At 36.7% G+C, this 16,908-nt stretch overlaps 1 protein-coding gene across 1 annotated transcript in view; it reads left to right on the forward strand.

The window, feature by feature from the left end:
• FAT3 (FAT atypical cadherin 3) overlaps nucleotides 1-16,908 on the forward strand; it is a 553,803-nt gene that overhangs the window by 36,026 nt on the left and 500,869 nt on the right. The gene's annotated exons all lie outside the window — the stretch shown is intronic.

Genomic DNA, 16,908 nt, shown 5'->3' on the forward strand with positions numbered 1-16,908 from the left:
TGTCTTAATACTTCCTTGCTCTCTGTCAATGTTTTGAGCCTCAATTTTCTCATCTATAAACTGAAATGAAAATGGATCGTCTAACTACAATACAAGGGTTTTGAGAAAAATGCTTTGCATGTCTTAAAGTGCCATATAAATAAATAGTAGTTATTATCCTGAAATTTTAACATTTTATAGCTAGAAGCAGCTTCCTTCTTTTGCAGTTAAAGAAACTTAAATGTAATAATACCAAAGTTACAAAAAGTTGAGTGAGTCTTATATTATTGAAATACAGTTTCAGTCAGCTGGAGTAACATTTTCAAGTGTGATCTATTTTTAGGTACCTCTTTGTATAATATTTTGAATCATTTTCTTTCGGGAAATCTGGTTATTATTTAAGTGATAAAGCTAATGGAATTACCTGCTGGGCTGATCTTTCCCAGAAAGGTACCTTGAACAAAAACCTTTTATTTTCTGGGGAGATCATTATGAGGTCATAACTCATGAGAGGTAATCCTGGTGATTGAACTCTTCCATTCTCCTATATCATTCTAGTATCATTATGTTTTAATCATTTCGCCACTAACTATTGGCCCATCAACTTTCAAGTTAGGTTTATTTCAAGCATGCTTTTTTTTGAGTATAAAAAATTAGTAGGTGGTGCCATCAATAGAAGACTGGATCTGGAGGAAGGAAACCTGAGTTTCATCTTCACCTTCAGCAGTAGCTTTGTACATATGAGATGTGACAGTCAAGCTAAGATTCGGTTATTCCACTTGGGATAATAACCTTTTTAAATGTTCTTTTAAAGAAAATATCCTGGCAAAATGGTGATTTTTTTCCAAATTTATTTACATATATATTTATTATATATCCTGCCACAGACACTTATTAGTTCTATAACACTGGGGCAAATCTCTTAACCTCTTTAGCCTTGTTTTCTTCATCTGTAAAATGCAGAAAACATTTTTATTATTGCTGTTGTTATTATTGTTAATACATTTTAACTCTCCAAGTTTGCAAAACTCCTCAATAGAATCCATATAAAATTAGTTTATTTAAATATATTATATCATTATTCTCCTGGTGGTGGTTGTTCTTCATTTGTTTTGGTTGTGTCTGACTTTTTTTGACCTCATTCCAGGTTTTCTTGGCAAAGATGCTGAAATAGTTTGCCATTTCCTTCTGCAGCTCATTTTATAGGTTAGGAAACTGAGTGATAGATGTAGGATTGATTGTAAATATAGATATAGGATTTATAGATAAGGAAATATGGTGAAGTGATTTGCCCAGGGTCACATAACCAGTAAGTTCCTGAGACTAGATTTGAACTCAAGAAAAGGAGTCTTTCTGACTCCATGTCTGAGACTCTATCAACTTTACCACCTAATTGCCCAATTCTCTTGGTTACTCATATTGAAACTCTAGATTCATCTTTGATTTCTCCCATTTCTTCTCCTATTTCACCTCCATAACTAGTTTTCTAATCCTGTGTATTCTTCATCGAAGATGTCACTTTTATTTTCCCTCTATCTTGCTTGTTCCCACTGCTTGGCCTAATCAGTCTCTCTTTACTACTTTCCTATATATAGAAATAATTGTCTTATCTGTTCTTCCTCACTTGGTTTTTCTTCAATCCAATGAATCTTACATATGATACTGGCAGATTAATCTTTAGTCTTAACTTGGATCCACTCATTCCCCTGCTTAAGGTCTGCAAAGCTTCCCAGTTGCCCAACACATACAATTAAAAGCCTTCCATTCTTGTTCTTCATTGATTATCCTGTTTTCTACTACTTCTCCAAACAGACATTATGTTTCATTCAACTAACACTTATTAGCTGCTTACTATAAGCAAATACTCTACTCAGCAATGAGGATACAAGTCAATCAAAGCACAAATATTTATTAAGTACTTACTCTGTGCTAAGCACAGGGGGTACAGAGCAGAAGCAAATAATATCCCTGCCCTCAATGAGCTTAGGATTCTAATGGGAGAGACAATATGTACATATAAAGTAGATACCAGGTAACTTTAGAAGGATACATTGTTGTTTGTCTAGATGAGTTTGCAATATTCAATTATATAATTTCATAGGGAACTCATAGACCAAAGAGAAGAAGAGATGGAAGCAAAGGCAGAATTGATACTAAGACAGAAGGTAAAAGTGTTGTGTTTTTGTTTTGTTTTTTTTTTAAAGTGTAACAAAATTAAAAGAGACCCTGCTTTCAAGGAGATTATATTCTGTTTCAATCAAATTGGACTGCCTCCCATTCTTGCTTCCACAGGTGTTCTCATGCTGTTTCATATTCATGGGATACTGTTTCCTTTATTGCTTTCATTTCTGATTAGACAATTCAATTTCCATCTGTCAAAATTCTACTTATCTTTTCAGGGCCATCTTAAATCCCATACGTCTAGTGAGGACTCTCTTGATATTTCAAAATGATGATAGTCTCTCCTTTTCAAAAAGTTTGGACACCCATGCGTCAGGAATGATTATTCCTATTTTAGCATGAAGGAATTGAATTGTTTTTTATCTTTTTTTTCTTGACAGTTTTCATTTCCTGTGGTATTTGTAGGAAAAGTCAATTAAGTTTTGTGACTTTGTTTTAGATGGTGTTTCTAACCGAGACATTGAGTTTTTCCCTGCTGGAGAACTGCCGTCAGTTCCTTTGAAATTAAATAAACAGGTATTAATCATATTCTAGTGCTAGGCACTTGGCATATGGGAGACAAATAAAAGACCAACCAGTTCTTGCTTTGAAGGAGCTTACATTTCAATTAAAAGGGAACACGTGCACAGAGAAGTAAAATGCAAATGATAAATAAATAACGAGTTATTGTGAGGATTAAATGATAGTACTTAAAACTGGAATTATCACAAAGGGTCTCATGTAAGAGAGGACACTTGAATTATGAAAGAGATGTCATCAAACTAAGCAATTTGGCTGTAGTGGGGTATTAATCCAGAAAGTTAGGTTGAAGTCAGTTTATGAAGGACTTTTAAACACCCAAAGATGAGTTTGTATTTTAATCTAGGGCCATATGGAGCCCTGAAGATTCTTGAGTAAGACAGTGCCATTGGTATATGTAAATTTTAGTATCGTCAATTAGGCAGCTATATTGAAAAAGAATTGGAAAGGAGAAATAGTTGTATTAGGAAAAGTCAAAACAAATTGAGCATAGTTGTAGCAGTTAAGAAGCCTTTCTAATAGTTCAGGGGAGAATTAAATGATGGGGATTTGTTACAGGGTGATGGCCATGTTATTGGACAGAGGGAATGCAGATATACACAAAGTATCATGGAGGTAGAACCCACAAAACTTGGCACTGATTGGCTATCAGAGTATAGGAGACAGTAAGAATTGAGGATAATGCCAAGATTTTGATTGAATTTGGTTTACTGGCTTATGGTGGGGCTCCCTGTAGAATAAGTTTGTATTTTGATTTCCATGCCTTCATTCTTGACTTAGTATACTTCTCACTCTAGAGATAAAGGTGTTAATGGGAGATTTTTATGTTCTAAGAATCATGTTTTTATTATTTGCTAGATAATTTCTCATAGAAAATTGTTAATTTTCCATAGCAGCTCCCTCATTCACAGAGTAACATTTAATAGACCTGCATGTGATAAGTCACTAGTCCTTACTTTCTGGTCTGTGTTTTATGAACTCTAGGTTTTTAATCATCTTATTATGGCTTCAAAGGGGTTGGATGAGGATTCCTCAATAGCATGGGGTTTTGGTTTTTGTTTTTACTGCAAAAGGAAGGAATATGATGGAAGAATGGGCTTTTTAGAATTCCAGTCTATTAAAGCCTAGAAAAGAATTCTCCCAGTGACCCACTTAAGTTAGAATTCTCCAGCCCCTCCTTGAAATGTAGTTCAAATGCTGACTGAATTAGACATATTAACAAACCTTGCATGCCCACTACCAGGAAAATCAGTCCTTTTTTCTTTGCCTGGAAAATTGATGTTTCAAAAGTGCTGCCCTACTGATGCACAGATAACAGAATAAAGGCAAGTTAATTAAATTCAAAAGGAATTTAAACCAGATTAATCTATGCAAAGGAAGAGTTGTGGTTGTTTATAGTTGTACCAAGATGTGGAAAGCTCATTGGCTCTGTCTTGAAGGAAGAGTGGAACTCTTCTTCCTCTGCTAATTAAAACTGGCTTATCTGTAAATTTACTTATACATAAAGATGACTTCTACAGAATTGCTAGGTTGTTTTTTTTTTTTATAAGATGAAGATGGTTGCTCCCAGTGAATGTGGGTCCCTGGTAGCTATTAGTAAATGTGGGTCAGCCATGTGATTGAGTGACCTAGATTTCATCTGACATCCAGAAGAAAGAGCATGGGAGAGGATCTGTCATCTCCAAGTAGTACGGTGCTGTGCGATCACCTTCAGCAGCAGCTTTGTACATATGAGATGTGACAGTCGAGCTAGGACTCAGTTATTCCACTTGGGAAAATAACCTTTTTAATGTTCTTTGTTAGAAAATAGCCTGGCAAAATGGTGATTCTTTGAACTTATTCTCCGTTGCGTTTCCTCCAGGCATAGGCAAGGGTTTTTATGAACATATGAATCTCAGTACTAGCCTCACTTATTACCAGTTGGGAGGACTGAGGAGTGCACAAGGTTAGCTAGTCTGCCTAAGTGTGAGTCCTAGGTGGAACTAGGAGTGAGTGACATCTCTAGCTTAATGACAGCTTCTTCATCCCAGAAACATGGATTCTTTGTGTTAGAAGAGATGGTAGAGAATATAGAAAATCACTTCATCTCTTTGGTGACATCGCACCAACAGCCTAGGTAATTCTCGTTAAGAGAGTTGTTCTTACTTTTATAATTTCTTTTAGTCCTCACAGTATTTCTTTAAAGTGGGTAGATAGCAAATGGGTGTAGGCAGGTTCCAATCCAGCAGCAGGATGCTCCAGGGACACTAGAGGCAATGGGATATAATGAAAAGAGCACTAAAATCTGAACTCACTGGAACATCTAATGGAACTTTTGCTACTTATTTATGTCATTCTGGGCAAGTCACTGAACTTCCTTGGAGCTCAGTTTACTCTTTACAAAATGATGTCTCTCTTTTTCAGCTTTGCATCTCTGATCTTATGATTTGGTCAGTGTGGCAATTTAGCAATGGATTATACATTGGCCTGTCCTTAGAGGCAGTTAGCTATTGATTTGTTTGTTCATGTTATAGATACCTTTAGGGTCATTGCTCAGTCATTCAGTTGTGCTGGACTCTTTGTGGTCTGATTTGGGATTTTCAAGGCAAAGATACAAAAGTGGTTTGCCATTTCCCTTTTTCAGTTCCTTTTACAGATGAGGTATTGGGGTGTTTGGGAGGACTAACACTTCTGGTATGAAGGCTTGCTGAGCCCTTTTCATGGCTGCTTTTTTCCTTTGGTGTTCATCTTTCACCCAGTTCTTATGTATGACTCTCAAAAGCTATATCCACATTCCAGTAAAACTGTCTCAGCAGACGGACTCAATCAGGTTAAAGATAACTGAAGCCCCAAACCCATATGTGAGTTAGAAAAATGTTTATCACAAGTAAATGAAGACTTCCCCTGGCAAAATGGGCAGATGACTTTTGATCCAGCCATACCACTTCTGGGATATACCCCAAAGAGATAATAAGGAAAAAGACTTGTACAAAAATATTTATAGCCATGCTCTTTGTGGTGGCAAAAAAAAAATTGGAAAATGAGAGGATGCCCTTCAATTGGGGAATGACTGAACAATGGCATCTGTTGGTGATGGAATACTATTGTGCTCAAAGGAATAATGAACTGGAGGAATTCCATGTGAACTGAAATGACCTCCAGGAATTGATGCAGAGTGAAAGGAGTAGAGCCAGAAGAACATTGTACGCAGAGACTGATACATTGTGGTAAAATCAAACGTAATGGACTTCTGTACTAGCAGCAATGCAATGCCCAGGACAATTCTGAAGTACTTATGAGAATAAGTCATTCACATTCAGAGAAAGAACAGTGGGAGTAGAAACACAGAAGAAAAACAACTGCTTGATCACATGGTTCAATGGGGATATGATTGGAGATGTAGACTCTAAACGATCACCCTAGTGCAAATATTAATATAATTGTAATAGGTCTTGATCAATGGCACATGTAAAACCCAGTGAAATTGCTTGTTGGCTATGGGAGGGAGGTGGGAAGAGGGGAGGGAAATAACATGATTCATGTAACTATGGAAAAATATTATGAATTAATTAAATAAATGAACTTAAGAGTTTAAAAAACATTTTAAAAAGGGAGCAGATGAGAACATTTTATTCCAGTGGCCATCAAGGTGGCTAAAGCAGGCACACTGAATCATTTAGAACTTAGTCACACCACTGCATTCTGGACCATCACCAATTGTCTTGACTTTTGTCCTGCCACTGGACTTTGGTGATTCTGGAAGAAAGAGAGAAGCTAACAATTTTGAGCAACTTTGCCTCATTTAAATCAAATTTGCTTGCAAATCATCACCCTCCTGATGCCATTGGTCCTCTTCAAAAATGGAATAACAACAATTGATGAAACTAAGGCAGACAGGGTTAAGTGGCTAGCCCAGGGGATTTGAGTTCAGATATAAAATAAGAAGATGAGTCCTCCTGACTCCATGCCTGGCATTCATCTACTCTGCAACCTAGAATATTTTAATCCCTATCAATTATCTAACTTATAGGGTCTTAAATTTTTTTGGCTGGTTTTAGATGATTTCAGCCTACTTTTTCCATAAATATTTAGAGACAGATTCTTTACTACAGGTAATGGCAATTCAATTCCATTTAACTCAAAACAGTAACATTTCTTAAATCTCTGTTGCATGCCAGGCCTTATGTTGAATACTGAGGATTCAGGGATAAAAATGAAAAAAAGTTTGTGCCTTCATTGAACTTACATTTTTTTGGGGGGTGGGGAAAGATATGTACACATATGAGTAAATACACATTACTTTTTGAGAGGAGATAAAGGAGCAGATTTGGAAGGATTTCAGGTAAACATTAGCACTTGAGATGAGGTTTGGTGGAAACCAGGGATACTGAGAGACAAGATTAAGGAAAGGGAGTGCATCAGAGAGAAAGGGGCCAGTCTGCGATCTCCATAAGAAATATGTGAGTCAGGGAATACTTGACTGGGGAAACATACTGGGTGAGCAAGATTGACATGCCTAATATAGGTTGGATTGAGGTTTAAATGAATAAGAATACATTTTATTTCCAGAACATTTTGCCATTAAAAAATTCTTCATATATATATATATATATCATTTCATTTCAATTTCCTGGCAAACCATGGATGAGAAGTTTTAGTTATTTTTGTAGATGAAGAAACCGAGACACCTAGAGGTTAAATGACTTATCCAAGTTTCTACTTTGAGAGTCATTCAAGTAGCTGGAATTGGGACTCAAATTCCTAACTCCTAATGTAAAGAGCCCTTCAGTAAAATAGCATGTTGGGGCAGCTAGGTGGCTATTTAGAGAGCACTGGACTTAGAATCAGGAAGACCCATTTTTATGAGTTTAAATCTGACCTCAGATGCTTACTACCCTCTGTGATCTTGGGCAGGTCACTTACCTTATTTGCCTCAGTCTCCTCAGCAGGAAAATGATCTGGAGAAGGAAATGGCAAACCATTCCACTATTTTTGCCAAGAAAATCCCATATGGGATCACAAAGAGCCAGACATGACTGAAATAGCTCAACATCCACAAAAAATAATACATTGGACAACATATGTGAAAATGTATATCTAAATATATGCATACAGAATGTGTAGATAGAAACCAGTAGAATATAAAGTCTTTAAAGGCAAAGGCTGCTTTTAAATTTTATTTTATATTCTTGTTGTAAGGTGTAGAGTCTTGTATTATGTTAGACATCCTTTCCTCACAAGAATCCTATGAGAGGGGATAGTAACATAAGCATTATTGCTTCTGTTTTACAAATGAAGAAACTGAGACTGAAAGATAAAATAAGTTGCTCATGTTAACACAGTTAGTGTCAAATAATTGATTCAAACCCAGGTCTCTTGCAATTGCAAAAACATCTTCTGGAGGCAGCTCAGTGGATGGAGCACTGGACCTGGTGTCAGGAAGACTTGAGTTGAAATCCAGTCTCAGACACTTACTAGCTCGGTGACTGGGCAAGTCATATCCATTTTCTACTTTAATTTCCTCATCTGTAAAATGAGGGTAATAGTAATAGCACCTTTCTCCCAGAGCTATTATGGAGATAAAAATTAGATGATATTTATAAATGCTTTGAAACCCTTAAAGTGGTACAATAAATGCTATTATTATCTTGACTCCAAATCTAGCATTTTATCTACTGCTTCCTACTTCTTCATGTATAATATGAGGAGGGTAAATTAGATTATATAATCATTGATTTGGAGCAAACACCTCCCCCCACCCCCATTTTTGCAGATGAAGAATTGAAGATCAGACAACTTAAGGGACTTCTTCAAGATCTGGTAGATTATAAGAAGAAGAACTAGGATGATCTAGATTTTACTTTCTATGAATCAGTTATTCTGTAATAAAAGTCTACTTGGGGAAGCAGTAACAAGAAAAATACATTTGCGGTGGGTAAATATCAGAACATTATCAATAGCTAAGTAGTATCGACAGATATAAGTACAATGAGAGCAGAGAGAGAGGAGACATGATTGAGGGGGTTATAATCACATCCTATGTTTTAAATACTTGCCCATAGAGCTCCTTATATTACAAATTGGATGTTCTAGGTAATCAGAATACGTGACTGTGAGCATGTATGAATGAATGAATGAATGAAAAGCATTTGTAATGGCAATGGGCAATACACGTGGACTACCAGTCACCCTGTGAGGGGGCTGTTCAGGTTGGAATGAACAAATGATCTATGATTCTTAGTCTTGAGAATTCCCAATTGTGGGACAGACTTTCTTTTTTTTAATTTTTTAAAAATTTTTATTTATTTAAATTTTTTGATTTTTAAAAATTTAATTTTGAATATTTTCCCATAGTTACATGTTTCATGTTCTTTCCCTCTCCCCCAATACCCCCCAGCTCCTCTTAGCCGATGCACAATTCCACTGGGTTTTACATGTATTATTGATCAAGATGTAATTCCATATTATTGATAGTTGGACTATAGTTATTGTTTAGTGTCTTCATCCCCAATAATATCCCCATCAGCCCATGTGTTCAAGCAGTTGTTTTTCTTCTGTGTTTCTCCTCCCACAGTTCTTCCTCTGAATGTGGCTATTTTTCTTTCTCATAAGTCCCTCAGCCTTGCTCTGTATCCTTGCATTGCTGCTAGTAGAGAAGTCCATTATGTTCAATTGTACCACAGTGTATCAGTCTCTGTGTACAATTTTCCCCTGGATCTACTCCTTTCACTCTGCATCAATTTCTGGAGGTCTTTCCAGTTCACATGGAATTCCTCCAGTTCTTTATTCCTTTGAGCACAATAGTATTCCATCACCAACAGATACCACAATTTGTTCAGTCATTCCCCAATCTAAGGACATTCTCTCATTTTCCACTTTTTTGCCACCGCAAAGAGCATGGCTATAAATATTTTTGTACAAGTCTTTTTCCTTATTATCTCTTTGCAGTATAATCCAAGCAGTGCTATGGCTGGATCAAAAGGCAGATAGTCTTTTAAAGCCCTTTGAGCATAGTTCCAAATTGTCATCCAGAATGGTTGGATCAGTTTCTCCACAATTTCTATTAATACAGATTATAACTCATTTATGGCTTAGTAAATTAGACCTTAAGGAGGTGACCCAAGCCTAAGACCTCTCTGTTTCTCCGAGGCTATAAGGCTGACTTATTTCTGATAGACTTTCTCTATGTTGTTGTTCAGTCTTTTCATTTGGGTTTAACTCTTCATGACTCCATTTGGGGTATTCTTGGCAGAGATACTGGAGTGGTTTGCCATTTTCTTCTCCAGTTCAATTCACAGATGAGATAATTGAAGCAAACAGAGTTAAGTGACTTGCCCAGGGTCACACAGCTAGTAAGTTTCTGAAACTGTATTTGAACTCAGGAAGGTGAGTATATTCACACATAAATTTATATTTATGTACATATCTTCAGATATAGACATCTGTATACGTGAGTATATGTGTATATATGCACATACACACATTTTTTTCTCATTAAGTAATTTCAGCAACCACCGACTTACATACATTAAGCACTGTCTTCTTAGAGTAATTGTCCTGTCAATAAAGAGCCATGGCATGATGTCCTTGTTTTAAATACAGTACAAGGATCTTTTCTGGTGAAGGGAATTAATCTGAGTAACTAATTTCCATTTTTGGGCTTGGCGCCAGGTTATTTGCAGCAGTACTTAGGAGGAGAGAGAAGTAGATTAGTACTGCCTATAGTGTTTGATGTTTTGGCTCCAAGCTGATAAAGTAATGAAAATTTTATGATTCTAGTATGGTTTTGTGGATGTGTCATAACTGTTTATCTATTTTATGTAGAAGAAATGAGAATGCCCGCTGACTTAGGAAGTGCCCCCACTCCCCTACACATACCCGTTGTGCCCTCAGGAGTCACTAAAAATTGTTGACACTGTGTCTGATGATTTTCCCCCTTTTTTTGTCTGGGGGGTAGGAGGACACACGTTAAAGTATTACCCCTTATTAGAGAAGTCTCTGATCTCTTGCATACTGCAGAGTGATTAGAAGGCAACTGGTTGTATTTTCTGGATTCCTGGCCAATTAAAGGAGCTCTTACAGTTCTCTATTCTTGGTATTAAGCTCTTGTATGGAAGTGGAATAATGGGAAAAATATAAAAAGCAAATAGGAAACTGGTTATGAATCATTTGAAGGTGATCTAAGGTCTCAGGTCAGAAATGTTAGGGTACAGGAGTCTGATACATGTAGAATTCTCTGCTCAATTTGAAGTAAAATAGGGGGCAGCTGGGTAGCTCAGTGGAGTGAGAGTCAGGCCTAGAGACAGGAGGTCCTAGGTTCAAACCCGGGCTCAGCCACTTCCAAGCTGTGTGACTCTGGGCAAGTCACTTGACCCCCATTGCCCACCCTTACCAATCTTCCACCTATGAGACAATACACCAAAGTGCAAGGGTTAAAAATTAAAAAAAATTTGAAGTAAAATATAAGCTTCAGGAAGGGGTACAGACCATGTCTGACATTCCCTTAGTTTCTAGTGCACTTCCAAGTATCTTGTTGATGCTTAATGACTGATCAGAAAATAAGTATTGATTTGACTCCTACTATTTGCCAGCACTAATCACCACCACCCCTGACCCTGTGTGGTAGAAAGATCACTGACTTTGGTACCAGAGAACCAGGATTCAATATATCTGATATCTACTACCTAACCTAAACATTCTTGGGCAATCCAAAATCACTAAGCACTTATTATATACCAACAAATCCTTAACCCTCTTGAACCTCAGTTTTCTCATATATAAAATAAAAGGTTTGGAATGATGTATTCTAATGGTCTTACAAATATATATGGTAGACATGTGACCTTAGTCAGAACCAAGGACATCTAAAACCCCACCTACCTCTAATTCTATAACTATTTCAAATTTATAGCAACTCTAAGAGATGGGTAGTTATATATATGTATATATATAAAATATATATACACACATATGTATTTACATATATTCACGCACACATATATTTATATATAATTATAGATGAGGAACCTGAGATGCAAAGTTGTAAATTAATATTTGTCTATCTCACACAGCTGGGACATGTCAAAGTTGGAATTTGGATTGAACTCTCCAAGTGTCTCAAGTTCAATGCTTTTTCCATTATTTCATACTGACTAAAGAGTTTGGACTTTACACTAGGAGCACTGGGCAACCAATGATGATTTTAGAGCTAGAAACATCTTATTAGAAAGGCTTGATGGATGTATTGTTTTAGAAAGATCAGACTGGTAATAGTATATAGAATGAATTAGAGAAGGAAAAAAACCCTGGAAAGACCTACATGAAAATGAAACAAGAGGAACCAAGAGAACATTGTACACCCAACAGAAATATTGTTTGAAGAGTGACTTGTATATGCCGACTTTCAGAGAAATAATTGATATATTAGAAACATAGCAAGACATAGTTTTTGATATACATCCCTCTTTTTGTTAAATGATTCTTTCTCTAGTACTGGGAGGAGGGGGAGAGTGGGAGGCACCTGGGAATTTTAATGTAGGAAACAAACAAATATATGCATTTTGAAAAAAATTTATTGTAGGGGTTTGTTGCCTATTGCATTAATTATTGGGGGTGGGGAGGAAATTATTTACTTCAGCTGTATTAGATCACTGTCCTGATAATGCTAAGGTCACAGTTTCTATCCCTTGGTGGGAAAGTTTACCATGATCTTTCTCTTGGCTTCAGCACCTTAACTTTTTCAGATTCTTCTCAGGAAATTGTGTTTGCTTGGTTTAAACTGAGTATATACCCAAAGAGAAAGCATAATTCACTGTAACTGCTAGGAAGAATGTTGAGATTATGTGATCTGCTCATATTGGATTCGTGATATTAAATTTATATCTGAATTATCAAAAATGTATTAATCTTTAAAGTCAAGATATCATTGTTAACATAGCTGATATATTTCTACATTCTGCAACCTTGCAAATAGACTTTGGGGAATCTGACCTCCACCATCCCAAATCACATCCATGACTTCTTAATATGTGAGGCCTCATGGCATACTCTATATTCCATTTCTGACTTCTTTGAAGGTAGGAAGACCTGGGTTCAAATCTCAGACACCTGCTGGCAATATGACCCTGGACAAGTCATTTAACTGCATTGTGCTCTAGTTTCTTCCCCTATAAAAAATGACAGCATTGGACTTCACGGCCTCTAAAGTCTTTTGCTTAAGTAATGCTGTCATCTTTAGTGATATCTTTCCATAATATTTTGTAATGAGTTTATGTAGCGCACTGAATATCTTCTTCTGGTTCTCTTAATATTTTGTGGGTACTATTCAGTGACAGCCTCCAATGATAAATATAAAAAGCTTTTACTGCTCCTCTCCACCCCCTCCCCATTTCTCCTAGGCTATGCAGCTAGTATTCTCTATAAAAATAGGAAGTCAGTATTAGGACCCCATTAACTTTGGCCTCAGGCTCGTGGGTAAAAGTGACTGTCCTAACATCTATGTTATTGTGTCGATGCATTTCTAAAGTAGCTATGCATAATGATTCTTCATGCTCCTATCTCAGATTAATTTAATCCTGATGTTCAGGGTAAGCTATTTTTTAAAGTACTGCTCTGGATTCATATTATTAATGTGTGCTTGAAATCTGTATTCTGTCAGCTCATTAGTTTACCTACTTTTCATTCCATTAATGATAAATGAGGATCATGTAGATGGCTGTGGCAGATATATCCAAACCAGACAGCTTAGCATTTCTCATTTTTAATTTTTTAAGGATTGTTTGTCCATTTCAAGTTGGTTATCTATTTACATTCGCATCACAATGGTTATTTTTTCCTGTAGCTTTTCCTACTAAAATCAAATACTTTCCCCTTGTAGAGAGTTAGTTGGCAAACCGGGTAAAGAGTGGTATATTAAGTAGCATCCATTCCCATCACCAGTCGGTATCTTTGAGGAGAGCAATAACCAAAAATTAGCTGTGGAATAAGAGTATTGTGTTTTGACCCATGAAAAACAAATTTCATTCCTCAGTTGAACACTGTTATTCCCCTTTTTGTTGCCTGAACTGTTTCCTCTGGGATGAGATGAACTGAATTCTCCCAGGTGTAAAGATGGAGACTAATGACAAAAACGAGTCTGAGCAAGCTGCAGGCTGTCCTGTAGTTAGATAAGGAGCTATTAGAACCTGGCAGGGGCCCAGGCTGCTAGGGAGACCAGTGGGCCCTGAGCCCATCACCAAGCAGCTCACCGGCAGGCGTTTTTTCTGCCATTGTTAATTCTGTGCAAAGCTGGTGGTGATTTCCTGTTTTCTAAAGAGAGCCCAAATGTCAGAGTTAATTTAAGTAAGTTAAAAATGCAAGATAGTTCTCCAGATCCATCTTTCTTTTCCAGTTGGCTTTAAATTCTATGGATCACTTACCTCCTCATTTCTCTGGACACCTTTGAAAAAGTGACTGAACTAAGTGAGAATACGGGGGTAAGTTCTGCCACCAGCCATACCATGAAATGCATTTCTGTCACCACAGTGGAGTGGGTGGTATTGAAGCCGCCAAGGTGGTAATTACACCGCCATTTGGATGTCTCTACGATGGTAGCATCTGCTGACTCCTCACGTCTCATCAGCCTGGAACTTGCCTGCCAAACCATCAAAACCATATGTTCTCATCAGCAGTAATATCCACATCCCCACATCCTTTAGCTGTTGAGCATCATAGATCAAGTATGAGGGTGAAGTGTTTTACAGTCTTGATTTTATGAACAAAAGGCATTGAAAGTAGCTTTGAGGCAACTTCCTATCCTTTCTAATTAACTGTTTAATTAGATATTAATTATGGAAAGAACAATTTTACCTATGTCCCAATCTAAAATCTGGTTGTCACTTTATTCACCTCTGGAAGCCTCATTAAACTGAATGCCACAAGCTACATTAATAAGAATTCCCAGTTACCTTCAAGCTCAACTTTGAGGATACCTTCTATATTTCTTTTTCATCCAAGGGGCTCTTTGCTTCTGCCTGTATTACCTCTTATTTTTTAATGCCTATTTTGTATTTACCTATTCATATACATGCTGCCTTTTTAGAATGTAGTTTTCTCAAAGGTAGGAAGAGCTTCCCTTTTGTCTTTGTATCCCCATAACTTAGTACATGGCATGGCGCATAGTTTGTTGTTCGGTTGTTTTCCAGCCATGTCTAACCCTTTGTTGACCCCATTTGAGATTTTTCTTGGCAAAGACACTGGAATGGTTGGCCGTTCTTTTTACCAGCTCATTTTATAGCTGGGGAACTGAAGCAAACGAAGTGATTTGCCCACAGTTACATAGCTAGTAAATGACTGGATTTGAACCCAAGAAGAGGAGTCTTCTTGATTCGAGGTTGGATGCTCTCTCTCCTTGTGCTACCTAGCTGCTCTGTGGTCCATAGAAGGTACTTACCAAGTATGTACTTATTGATTTGTACCTGGTGTATTCATATTATGCGTTGGTTATGAAGATGCCCTGAGAAGTCATATTATGCTTTAATTATTGTAGTTTGCAAATTACTCCCATGCATCATCTCATTTAATCTCCCATGGGTAGTGTGTTTATTCCTTTGGGTAATGTGAGTATTATTATCCACATCTTATAGATTGGGAATTTAAGGTCCAGAGTTAAGTGATTTGCTTAAGGTTGCACACCTAATGAATAGCAAAATTGGAACTATTAACCCAGTATTACTTATCTTAAGGCCAAGTATTCTTTGCATTATACTATAATTTTTCTAGCTGTTTTTTATGTTCCTTTTTTTGTCTTTCCAACTTGCTTTCAATTTGCTCAAACGTAGGGTCTGTGTCTTCTGTTGCTTTTGTTCTGAAACCTTAGTGGTCAGGAGATTCTAGTCATGGCACCATTTTGTTTGTGACGCTGGAAAAGTCATTCTACTTCCCTTGGCCTCAAGGTTGTTCATCAGAAAACAGAAGTTAGCTCTAGATACTCTCAGCTTCCTTTCAGGCATATGCTTTTACACTTTTGTTTTTTAGAAGAGTGCTTGGTACATAGTGTGTCTTAGAGCAATGCTTTAATGAAAGAATGCACTTGAAAACAAATTTGTTGTATGCACGCCATGATGTGGATAAACTACTCATATATAATTGAGAGTAGACTGAATTATCATGTGTGTTACTATGTGCAAGAGGAGGGTTGGGGTGCAAGAATGAAATAAAAAGTCATCCCATTGTCAAATTTATTTTCCTCTTTCCATTGAATGTTTTCCTAGGTAGCTTATTGTAGATTATATTTTTCTTTCCCTTCTTAATTTGCATTCAGTAGTGCTACATTTCTGTCTATTTAAATCTTCAAAAGATAGCCAGATCTTTTTTTTAAGGTATAAAATTCTCATAAGTAATAGTTTCTCATCTCATTTGGGAATCACAAAATCTTAGTTTTAGAAAAAATCTAGAAACGAATTTAGGGTTAGGGTTACGGTTACGGTTATGGTTACGGTTACGGTTACGGTTATGGTTAGGGTTATCTAGTCTTACTGAAGCAAGAAGCCAATAACCAAAATTATTTTAATATAATAATGTAATCCTCTTAAGTAAATTCTACAACTGATTGACAGTTTGCCATCAGAAGATCTGTATTCAAGGTCTGAGTTGACTACTCAAAGTCATTTCACCTGTGAAATAAAAACTGACCAGAAAGTGCTCTAAGGATTAGAAAGTTCTGTCACAGATGATATCATTTGATATTTATTGCAATCCTGAATGGTACTACATAAGAGATTATCTCTACTTTTTTCAATGAGGAAAATTAAAACTAAGAGAACTTAAAGTGAAAAGCCTATTGTTTATAGAGTTATTAAAGGTCAGAGTCAAGATTCAGATGCAGGACTTTCTAAGTCTGGTACTCTATTTCCTATGTTACTCTCCTCAGATAAGGAAATTGGGTTAGAGAAGTCTCCCCAGTTCCCTTCCAACACTAACATTCCCTGATTTTGTGAACTTATATGAAGTTGCTTCTATGTATAAGCCATGACCTGCAACTGATTTAAAGATAAAGCTCCTTATCTACCAGTCTTATGGAGTTTATGGGTCTGGTATTGTATGAGAGAAAGATGTGTGCACAAATGTACCATGAGAACACTACAAATAAATAGCTATGGACATTTAGTGTCCAGGAAAAGATCACTTCCAACTAGGGTGAGAGGTCAGGAAAAACTTTATGTGGGAGACAACTCCAGAGATAGATTCTTTTGCAATGGCAGAACCCCTTCA

This window comes from Gracilinanus agilis, chromosome 3 (assembly GCF_016433145.1).
Source record: "Gracilinanus agilis isolate LMUSP501 chromosome 3, AgileGrace, whole genome shotgun sequence".
In the NCBI taxonomy this organism is placed as follows: domain Eukaryota; kingdom Metazoa; phylum Chordata; class Mammalia; order Didelphimorphia; family Didelphidae; genus Gracilinanus; species Gracilinanus agilis.